We start from the raw sequence: 12,251 nt of genomic DNA, 5'->3' as shown, positions 1-12,251 counted from the left end.
AATACCTATCCTTCTCAAACTATCCCAAAAAATTGAAGAGAAGGGAACACTTTCTAACTCATTTTACAAGGCCAACATCACCCTGATATCAAACCAGACAAAGACAACATAAAAAAAGAAAATTACAGGCCAATATCTCTGATGAACACAGATGTAAAAATCTTCACCAAAATATTAGCAAACCAAATTCAACAATACAGCAAAAGGATCATACACCACAGTCAACTGGGGTTTATTCTAAGGACACAAGGATGGTTCAACATCCACAAGTCAATCAATGTGATACACCACATTAACAAAATGAAGGATAAAAACCATATGATCATCTCAATAGATTCAGAAGCATTTCACAAGATTCGACACCTATTTATGTTAAAAAAAAAAAAACTTTCATCAAAGTTGATATAGTGGCCACCTCCTAGAGTAATGGAAATAAAAACAATAAACAAATGGGCCCTAATGAGACTTAAAAGCTTTTGCACAGCAAAGGAAACCGTAAACAAGATGAAAAGAGTACCCTCAGAATGGGAGAAAATATTTGCAAACAACGCAACTGACAAAGGATTAATCTCCAAAATATACAAGCAGCTCATGGAGCTCAATATCAAAAAAACAAACAACCCAATCCAAAAATGGGCAGAAGACCTAAATAGACATTTCTCCAAAGAACATATACAGATTGCCAACAAACACATGAAAGGATGCTCAACATCACTAATCATTAGAGAAATGCAAATCAAAACCACAATGAGGTATCACCTCACACGGGTCAGAATGGCCATCATCAAAATATCTACCAACAATAAATGCTAGAGAGGGTGTGGAGAAAAGGGAACCCTCTTGCACTGTTGGCAGGAATGTAAATTGATACAGCCACTATGGAGAACAGTATGGAGGTTCCTTAAAAAACTAAAAACAGAACTACCATATGACCCAGCAATCCCACTACTGGGCATATACCCTGAGAAAACCATAATTCAAAAAGAGTCATGTACCAAAATGTTCATTGCAGCACTATTTACAATAGCCAGGACATGGAAGCAACCTAAGTGTCCATCGACAGATGAATGGATAAAGAAGATGTGGCACATATATACAATGGAATATTACTCAGCCATAAAAAGAAACAAAATTGAGTTATTTGTAGTGAGGTGGATTGACCTAGAGTCTGTCATACCGAGTGAAGTAAGTCAGAAGGGGAAAAACAAATACAGTATGCTAACACATATATATGGAATCTAAAAAAAAAAAATGGTTCTGATGAACCTAGTGGCAGGACAGGAATAAAGACGCAGACATAGAGAACGGACTTGAGGACACGGGGAGGGGGAAGGGTAAGCTGGGACGAAGTGAGAGAGGGGCATGGACATATATACACTACCAAATGTAAAATAGCTAGTGGGAAGCAGCCACATAGCACAGGGAGATCAGCTCGGTGCTTTGTGACCACCTAGAGGGGTGGGATAGGGAGGGTGGGAGGGAGGCTCGAGAGGGAGGAGGTATGGGGATATATGTATACATATAGCCGATTCACTTTGTTATACAGCAGGAACTAACACAATATTGTAAAGCAATTATACTCCAATAAAGATGTAAAAAAAAAAAAGTTTATATAGTGGGAACATATCTCAACATAATAAAGACCATATATGACAAACCCACAGATAACATCATACTCTTTTCCTCTAAAATCAGGAACAAGACAAGGTTGCCCTCTCTCACCACTTTTATTTAACATAGTATTGGAAGTTCTAGCCACAGCAATCAAACAAGGAAAAGAACTAAACTGTATCCAAATTAGAAGGGAAGAACTAAAATGGTGACTATTTGCGGACGACATGACACTCTACATAGAAAACTCTAAAATACCAAAAACTCTTAGAACTAATAAATGAATTCAGTAAAGTTGCAAGATATAAGATTAATATACAGAAGTCTGTTGCTTTTCTATACACTAATAATGAACTACAAGAAAGAGAAAGCAGGGACTTCCTTGGTGGCACAGCGGTTAAGAATCCACCTGCCAATGCAGAGGACACGAGTTAGATCCCCGGCCCAGGAAGATCCCACATGCCACGGAGCAGCTAAGCCCATGTGCCACAGCTACTGAGACTGCGCTCTAGAGCCCGCGTGCCACAGCTACTGAGACTGAACTCTAGAGCCTGCGTGCCACAACTACTGAAGCCTGCGCACCTAGAGCCCGCGCTCCACAACAAGAGAAGCCACCACAATGAGAAGCCCACGCACCGCAACAAAGAGTGGCCCCTACCTGCCACAACTAGAGAGAAAAGCCCACACGCAGCAACAAAAACCCAACACAGCCAAAAAGAAAAAAGAAAAAAAAAGAGAGAAAGCAAGAAAACAATTCTGTTTAAAATTGCATTAAAAAGAAAAAATACCTAGGAATAAACTTAACCAAGGGGGTAAAAGACCTATACTCTGACAACTATAAGACATTGAAGAAGAAAACTGAAGACAATTTAAAGAAATACAAAGACATCCATGTTCATGGATTGGAAGAATTAATACTGTTAAAATGTCCACACTACCCAAAGCAATCTACAGATTTAATGAAATCCCTATCAAAATACCCATGACATTTTTCACAGAACTAGAACAAGTAATCCTAAAATTTATATGGAACAACAAAAGACCCCAGAATGCCCAAAGCAATCTTGAGAGAAAAAAAAAAAGAACAAAGCTAGAGGTATCATGCTGCCTGACTTCATACTATAGTACAAAGCTACAGTAATCAAAATAGTATTGTAATGGCACAAAACCAGACACATAGACACATAGCTCAATGAAACAGAGTAGAGAGCCCAGAAATAAACCCACACACTTATGGTCAATTAATCTACAGCAAAGGAGGCAAGAATATAGAATGGAGAAAAGACAGTCTCTCCAATAAGTGGTGCTTGGAAAACTGGAGAGCTACATCTAAAAGAATGAAATTAGAACATTTTCTTACACCATACACAAAAATAAACTCAAAATGGATTAAAGACCTAAATATAAGACTGGAAACCATTAAACTCCTAGAAGAGAACAGAGGCAGAACACTCTTTGACATAAATCATAGCAATATTTTTTGAATCTGTCTCCTAAGGCAAAGGAAACAAAAGCAAAAATAAACAAATGGGGCCTAATTAAACTTAAAAGTTTTTGCACAGCAAAGGAAACCATTGCCAAAATGAAAAAACAACCAACTGAATGGGAGAAAGTATTTGCAAATGATATGACCGATAAGGGGCCAATATCCAAAATATATAAGCAGCTCATACAACTCAACATCAAAAAAAAAACAAAACCACAATTTAAAAACAGGCAGATGACTTGAATAGACATTTTTCCAAAGAAGACATACAGATGGCCAACAGGCACATGAAAAGATGCTTAACATCACTAATCATCATAGAAATGCAATCAAAACCACGAGATAGCATCTCACACCTGTCAGAATGGCTATCATCAAAAAGACAAGGCCCCGGGAGTCGCTCCTATGTACCAAGTTCCTATGTCCTGGCCTCTGAATGTTAGAGGCAGATGCAGATAGATACAGAAATAAAGATAGATACAGAGATAAAGAAGACATACCCCCCGCCCTCATAGTTAGGAAAACAAGCACTAATTGTGATGCAGTGTGATAAATGCAGGGTGCGGGCCACGTGGTGCTGGAGGGGGCAGGCTGACTGGGCTTGATGGGGTCGGAGAGGCTCTCACACTGGGGGGAACCAGGCAGGGTTGGGGAGCAGGAGGCCGAGACAGGGGAACAGGATGAACAGAGGCAGGAAGAGGGCTGCCAGCCAGGGGCGGGAAGGTGAGTCCTTCCGGACATCTGCACCCACCCTGTCCCCGCAGTGAACCAAGGGAAGCTTGCAGCGTGCTTGCTCTCAGAACAAGTTCCGGGACGTGAAACTATTGCTGCGTGGGCTCTGTGTGCAGACACTGCCTTTCAAAGCCAGGTTTGATGTCCCAGAATGAACAGGAGCTTGAGAGCTGAGAAGGACTTGCAGAAAGTTGAAAGGCACTTCGAATCCAATGAATGTTTCCCTCTAAGAGCTCTAGGGAGCAGCTTTTATGGGGAGTAGGGAGACATGAGGACCGTGAGAGTACTTGTTTGTTTTTCCATAGCTTCAGCGTTTGAATCTCCCTTGCTTCCCCTAAAACCCCTGGCACCTCTAGCCTGGCCTGATTCCAGCAAAGGTCAAGTCTGTCACTGGCCCTGGCTGACGGGCACTTGTGTCAGAGAAGAGTATCATAGTCAGCTTGGGCTATCATATCTGAATACCAGAGTGGGCAGCTGGAAGTCCAAGGTCAGGGTTCCAATGAGGGCTTCATCCTGGCTTGCAGGCTGCCGTCCTCTCACTGGGTCCTCATGTGGCCTTTCCTCTGTGCATGTGCATGGAGAGAGAGAGAAAGAGAAAGAGGGTATCTCTCCTCTTCTTATAGGGCACCAGTCCTATGGGATCAGGGCCTCACCTTAGGACCTCATTTAACCCTAATTATGTCCTTAAAGGCCCCGCCTCCAAGTACCCTCACACTGGGGATTCAGGCTTCAACATATGGATTGGGGGCACAAATATTGAGTCCACGAGAAGGAGGTTCCTTAGCTGCAATCATTCCAGCAGGGGAGTCACACACTCAGGGTACCTTCTTCCCCTTGCCTGAAATATAGGACAAAAGTACAACAGCCAGGACTTCCCTGGTGGCGCAGTGGTTAAGGATCCGTCTGCCAATGCAGGGGACACAGGTTCGAGCTCTGGTCCGGGAAGATCCCACATGCCGCGGAGCAACTAAGCCCGTGTGCCACAACTACTGAAGCCCGTGCGCCTAGAGCCTGTGCTCCGCAACGAAGAGTAGCCCCCACTCGCCGCAACTAGAGAAAGCCCACACACAGCAACAAAGACCCAACACAGCCAAAAGTAAATAAATAAAATAAATAAATTTTTTAAAACAGACAACAGCCGTTGTCACCACAAGAGCTTGTGCCCAGGTGTTGTTCCACACCTGATGCATTCAGAGCCTTTTTTAACCACCAGAGTCAGAAACCCACTTGGACAAGATTAAGCACTAGGTGGGCTGGCCGGGGGCCACCTGGGACCCCTGCCCCCGCTCTCCCGTCTCCCTCCCCGTGCTGCAGGGGGACCCAGGCATGGACATCCATCCTTGGAGCCTACCGCTAAGACAGAAATCTCCAGATCGAAAAGGCCTGGCAGCCGGCCCTACCATCACCACCCTTGTGTGCCAGGGACCAGGAGCGGCTACGAGGAGTGGGGAGAGCCCTGCCCCACAAACACCCTTCCAGAGAGGAACCTCGGGACCCCACACGACGGTCTCCACGGTGTTTCTCTTCTCCGGGTTTTACTTTGTAGAGAGCATCAGCCATCCCTGTGTCTGTATAGCGCCGAGCTCCCCAGCAGGGTGCTCTGTGCTGCACGCGTTTGGTGTGAATTCTCAAGAGGTATATTCTCTGCTCTGTTCTAGGCCACAGTTTGAGATGGTTTTCTTTGCCATGTTCTGTGGGTGGGGGAGTTTGATTTCTAGATCTTTGAGTCCTGAGAGCACCATCTTGGGCACATCCTGGGTTTTGTCTCCTGCTGGCTGTGTTCAATATCAAGTTCAGCTGGCAAGGCAAAGGCCACTCACGGCTCTGCTGAGCCTTCTTGGGGCCCATCCTTCACCTAACTCAGCTCCTGATCATTTGTTGCTACCCGGCGAGGTTTGCTTCCTGTTCTCCATTCAGGACTTTTGTCATTGTCCTCACAAGGAGGCTCAGCCGGGACACCTAGGGGGAGTCCCCTCCCCTGGAAGGTGCTGCTCTTGCTGTTTCCATTCCACCCACCCCTCTTCCACCTGGAGCTCTGCATCCTTCTCCCCAACCAGTCCCCCAAATGTGGTGTGTCGGGGCTCAGCCAGGAACCCCTCCCTGCACTCCTTCCCTGCAAACCCCACGCGTTTCCCATAAGCTGACAGCGCCCCTGATGCTCCGGACACTTCTGGCCTCTGGCTTGCTGTGTATCCGGGTCCCGGTGGGTCTGCCTCCAGAGCGCATGGATGTCCCCCACCGCGCAGCGCCCCGCCTCACCCCTGCTGCTGCAGAAGCCACCTGGCCTCCCCCCTCACCCTGCCCACCCGACTCTGTTCTCCACACAGCAGCCCAGGAGGTCTTGCTAAACACGCACCAGACCCTCCTCTGCTCAGGCCCTTCATTTATTCCCATCACACTTGGACGAAAGTGCAAAGCCCTTTTCCTGGACCATCGAGACGTGGGGTCTCTGTCTCTGCTGCTGTCCCCTCGGTCCCCATGCTCCCACCGTTCCAGCCCCTCCAGACACTCCCCACTCTTGGCCTCAGTCCCCTTCTCCCAGACTGGACAGGCCCGAATTAGCCCCGGTCTGGCCCCGTGCCTGTACTCTCCACTGCACTGCTTGCGCTCGTGGACGAATGGTAACGGAGTCCCCAGTCCCCGGTGGCCTTCCACAAAGCCCACGTCACGGATCAGCTGTGACAAAGGGACATGGCCAAAGCAAAGCTCCTGTTCACGGCTCACTTCCTAGAGCAGGAATGCAAAGGCAGCTGTCCAGGCTTACTTTGCGATCTCGGTCTTCCAATCCTGTGGACTTTGATGCTTTCAGTGAGAATTCTGACCACTATTGCTTGGCTTCCCGAGTCGCCCTTGGGAAGGGGAAGTGGATCTGAGTTGCCTCTCCACCATTACAGAAGCACAAGGCTGGCTTCTGATTCTTCAATAGGACCCAGTGAGACTGACGGCCGAATCATATAGAAAACAGACTTCTGACCCGCAGCCCGCAGCAGCCAGCCCAGGAAGCCGGCCTGCTGTCTCTAGGGACAATCCAGGAAGCTAAACAATAACCCCTGCAACAATCAGCCCCAAAAGGCCAGAATTTTGTTGATAACTGACAGCTTCCCTGATTTCAGTCCCTACCTCCAACTCAGGACCAACCAGAGAAAGCCGAACACACTCCCCCAACCAATCACATGGGACGCCCCCTTCTAGTAAGGGCACCTCCAGCTTCTCCAGGCCCACAGCCCCCATCAGGGCAGCCCTGAGCCCTTTCTCCTCCAGGAAGCTGTCCCACTGCCCTGCCTGCCCTTGAGTCTCTGCCAAACCAAGTGATGGGAGCAACTCCTTCACTACAGCCAGCTCTGAACACACACCTCTGCCTTCCCCATCTGGTTGGTTTTGTTTATTTCCACACGAGAAAGCTAGATTTTATGAAAAATCTCCAATTACTCTTTTTTTTTGGCTGCGTTGGGTCTTCATTGCTGCGTGCGAGCTGCGTGCGAGCTTTCTCTAGTTGCGGTGAGCAGGGGCTACTCTTCGCTGCAGTGCGCAGGCTTCTCATTGTCGTGGCTTCTCTTGTTGTGGAGCACGGGCTCTAGGGCGCATGGGCTTCAGTAGTTGTGGCATGTGGGCTCAGTAGTTGTGGCTCGCGGGCTCTAGAGTGCAGGCTCAGTAGTTGTGGCACACGGGCTTAGTTGCTCCGCGGCATGTGGGATCTTCCTGGACCAGGGCTCAAACCCATGTCCCCTGCATTGGCAGGCGGATTCTTAACCACTGCGCCACCAGGGAAGTCCCTCCAATTACTTTAATGTTGAGAACAAACATACAATTTTAAATGTCATGGAGGTGACGGGGCTGCAAGGTTGTCATGTCTGTTGGGTAAAGTGGGAGCCTCTGACCTCTGATTCCTAGCAGCAGGAATTGTGGGAAAGAGTTTTGGCCTCTTTTCTAAGCCGGCAGGGTGGTGCTGTGGGCCCTGGCCTGGCCCTGGGGATGCGACCTGCAGGCTTGTATAGGTCTACTCCTTGGTCCCTGTCCTCCCGGCAAGCCTTCCTCCCCTCTCTGAGTTGTTAGGGCCCCCATCATGAAGGAAGGGGCGTGCCTCTGGCTCCCTGGGCTTGTTGAAAAGCCCTCCCATTGTGAGCCCATTAGTGCTAATTCTCTACCCAAGGCTCGACCTGAGGCAGGACAAGCCCACCGGGTTTGGATTCAAGGGTTTATGGAGACACCACGAGGGGGGAGGCTCCACCCTGCCCTCCCTCTGATCATGGGGCTGGACCACCACTTCCTCAGCTCCAGGACACCCAGGCCCCTGGTCCCACATCCCTTCTGCCCAGGCCTCACCCTTATCAGTAGGACAGGCAGTGGCTCTCCCGGGGTCTCCCTGCCCCTCACGGTCCCACCTCCCAGTCGGCCAGCAGAGGGCCTTTCTGAAACATACTGGCCATGCCCACCCACCCTGACACCTGGCCTGGCTCCATGCCCTCTGTGGTCCAGGTCTGCGGCCTCCCCAGCTCCCTCCCACTTGAGTGACGTGGTTATCAGACTCCCCTAGAACAGGGGTCCCCAACCCCGGGGCCGTGGACCAGTACCCGTCGGCAGCCTGTTAGGAACTGGGCCGCACAGCAGGAGGGCGATGGAGCAAATGTTCATCTGCCGCTCCCCATCGCTGGCATTACCGCCCGAACCACTCCCACCACTGCCCCCCGCCCCCCGCCCCCCGTCCGTGGAAAAATTGTCTTCCACGAAACTGGTCCCTGGTGCCAAATAGGTTGGGGACCGCTGCCCTAGAAGACCCCGTTTCTTTGTGCCTGGCAGCACCACCCATCATGGCCCCTGGACCGTCCGCACCTTCTGGCCTCTCTCAGCCTCCAGGTCCCCAGCCAGTGAGATGCCTGCACCAGTGCACACCTGGGGCCAGAGGGCTGCATTCACCGGTGTCCCTGGCCAGACGGCCAACCTGGATGAATGGATGAAGAGTGAGGACCCTGAACAGGGGCGATGCCATGGGGCGCAGCCACCAAGCCTTCCTACCAGGACCACCCGGCAGCCCCTGCAGCCCACCCTTCACCCTGGAGGTCCAGCCAACCCAGCGGACCCCACGGGAGCCCGAGGGGGCCACAGTGCTGTTGGATCATGAGGGAAGGGGCAGGGCTCCCCGACAGCCCCACACCCAGGAGCCCTGAACAAGAGGTGCTGATAGAGCCTTGAGAGACTTGGGGGAGGAAAGAACTTTCTGGAGAGGAGCAAGAGGCAGGAGAAGCAACCGCTACATGCACTGACTTGGTAAGATCAGGGTGTGGAAAAGTCCATGAGCTGTGAGAGACCCGATGAGGACAGAACTCCCACCCAGGGGCCGTGAGCGTCCCCACAGAGAGGGGCGAGCGTGTGGAATGGCGTGGTCTCCCCTACCTGGTCTTGGGCATGAGAGTTTGGAGGAAACCCCCAACCCAGCTGAGCCCACAGAACCAGTGGGGACACTATGCGCTTAGCCCACCATGTAACTGATGCTCCGGGAGATCACAGCTGAGCCTCAGTTTCCCCATCCATCCTGGCACACAGCAGCTGTGCAGAGAGAAAAGGCCTGCAGGTCTTGGAAGAAGATGGGCTGGGGCCAGGCCAGAGGGGCCAGTGAACACCCCCAGGGCCCAAGAACCCCACGTCCCTGCCCCGGGGCTGGTGAGCCCAGGGAACATCATTCCTGGAAACTCCTGGTTCTCCGTCTAGCCCTCGGGGCCGAGCACCTGCCTGAAGGCCTGGCCCGCCAACGCCTCTTGCTTCTCCCCCTCCCCCCAACCACACCGGGCCTGCATCCCCTCCTGGCCTGGCCTCCCCAGCCCCCAGCAGTTAGAGCTGGCCTCCACTCCCCCTCCAGATGAAAAGTGCAGTCCCAGTCTCGTGGCTGCTGTGTGAAGGGTTCTCTTAGAAGCTGAGGAAATGGGTTAATGGTGGTGGCCTGCCAGAGAAGTGACCTGGTTCCCCACCACTGACCACGGTGCTTTCCGTAAGTCTTGAGGGCATGGGAGTGCTCTGAGTGAAACGTGACTGTACCACGCCTGCAGCACAGCCCCAGTGACACGAGACGGCCTGGGGGGGACAGTCTGTGTATATATGGTGGGATGTGACAGATACACATGTGCTTACATAGGAAAAAGCCAGATGAAGGTGAACGAAGACATTAACAAGGTAGCTCCAGGACACAGATCACGTGTGATTGTCTTTTTCTTCTTTATGCTTTTCTGAATTGTGCAAGTTTTCTGCAATGTGTATCAGTTATTTTTCTAATTTAAAAACTTTGAAATTATCTTCTAAATAACCTCTGTTGAAATCTGTAGAAAGCTTTCTAGGTAAGAGGCACCTTCACTAATTTACCACCTCATGTAACCCTCGCGCCTACCCATTATGAGAGATGCTGTCGTTGCCTCCGTTTCATAGATGGGAGAACTGAGGGGCACGTGAAGGGAAACGACCTGTCTGAGGTCACAGAGCAAATGAGACCAGAGCCCGATTCCCAAGGACAGACTCCTTCCACGATGGGTTTACCCGGGGACCTTAAATCTTGAGCCTTCAAATCTTAGGCAAGACTTCAACGTTAGCCAATGCCCTTGTGTTGATCAAAGAATACATCCTGAGATGTAATCTGCTAACAGCCCTCACCGCCCCAAAAGTCTCAACCTAAATCACAGAGATCAGAGAATGCCAACGACAGGAATGTCCACTAACGTGCTATGCCCCGGGCGCCAAACGCTTTTGCAACAACTGGGTTCCCTAGGCAACATCCTCACCCCATCACACAGGTGAGAAACAGTAAATAGTTCAAGGTCCCAGAACTAGCAGAGCCAGGGCTGGATCCACCCAGGCATGGATTCAAACCTTCCCTCTTGACCACTTCATGGGAAGGGCATTCATGCCACACCCTGTGTGGACTTCACCCCCCAGGTTGTATAGGAAGAATTCCAGATGGCAGGGTTGGCGGGGGGGAGGGGCGGTGAGTGATAGGATCATGCTAACATGTGAAAGCTCAGCTGGCCAGAAAGATCAGCATGGGGACTTCCCTGGTGGCGCAGCAGTTAAGAATCCGCCTGCCAACGCAGAGGACACAGGTTCGAGCCCTGGTCCGGGTATATCGCACATGCCGCGGAGCAACTAAGCCCGTGCACCACAACTACTGAAGCCCTCACACCTAGAGCCCGTGCTCCGCAACAAGAGAAGCCATGACAATAAGAAGCCTCCACTCGCCACAACTAGAGAAAGCCCGCGCTCAGCAATGAAGACCCAACACAGCCATAAATAAATAAATTTATTAAAAAAAAAGAGAAGCCAGCAAGATGAGAAGCCCGCGCATCGCAACGAAGAGTATCCTCCACTCGCCACAACTAGAGAAAACCTGCGTGCAGCAACGAAGACTCAATGCAGCCAAAAGTAAATAATTTTTTTTTTTTTAAATGAGTGAATCTGAAAATAAAAGGAAAAAAAGCAAAGAGAAAGCAGCTAGTAAGTTTTGTGCAGAATGAAATACAGGTGCCCATCCCAGCCAGGGATGTAAAGTGTACGATTTTGGTGATTCCACATTAAGAGTCAAATGCTCTCCTGTTCGCATTTAAACTGGCATCACACAATACAAAGATGAATGGTAATATTCACACTAATAATATAAACATTTAATTTTAATTTTGCTAGAGTGACATTTTTTAAAAACACCATTTTTAAAAACAAGAGAGAGACGTGGAAAAGAGGAAAACCTTTGTATTTAGTATCTTTACCAACACTTTCTTCCCACTTGTTGAACAAGGCACCCCACAAAGTATGTAGCCAGCCCTATGGTCAAGGAAGAAGGGACCAGGCCCTGTGACCCTATGACCACAGGTCCCATAGCCCAAGGGCTGTGTCCCAGGGAGCCAGAGGCTGGCGACTCAGTGTGAGGCCACGGTCCCGTGGCCTGAGTTCCTGGTGTGGTCAGCCTGGCCTCAGACCCAGCATCTGAGCCAGGAGGACCCTGAGTCCTCCCCACCGCGGTGCAGGGGGAGGGACAGAGAACAGGGGGCGAAAGGTCAGCAGGGCCAGCCAGTGAGTGACTGTGGCCTGGCCACCCCTAACTCCTCTGAACCTCAGGACCCCGCTCTGGCCTGTGGGCTGCATTCTTCTCAGGCTGCAGGAGGGGAAACAGCCAAAGGGGGAGCATCTTGTGAGCTGCCAGTGTGAAGAGGCACCAGCAGGTAGCAAGTCGCCATTGGCCAGGACTCCAGACCCCATCCCTGAAGGCCGGCACTGGCCACCCCGGGAGGGACCTGGCCTGAGGTCCGAGAACTCTGCTGAGTGGTCCTAGGGGCTGAGACGGTGCTACATGGGGCCCGGGGTCAGGGAGAGCCAGGAGGACCTGAGCTGCCTGTCAAAGTGGCAGCGTGTTCCTAAACATCTGGAAATGCGAGTACCCAGGGAAGTA

The sequence above is a fragment of the Balaenoptera ricei genome, chromosome 9 (genome assembly GCF_028023285.1).
Source record: "Balaenoptera ricei isolate mBalRic1 chromosome 9, mBalRic1.hap2, whole genome shotgun sequence".
Classification (NCBI taxonomy): domain Eukaryota; kingdom Metazoa; phylum Chordata; class Mammalia; order Artiodactyla; family Balaenopteridae; genus Balaenoptera; species Balaenoptera ricei.
The sequence above is the reverse complement of the archived record's forward strand: the minus strand, read 5'-3'. Positions refer to the sequence as shown.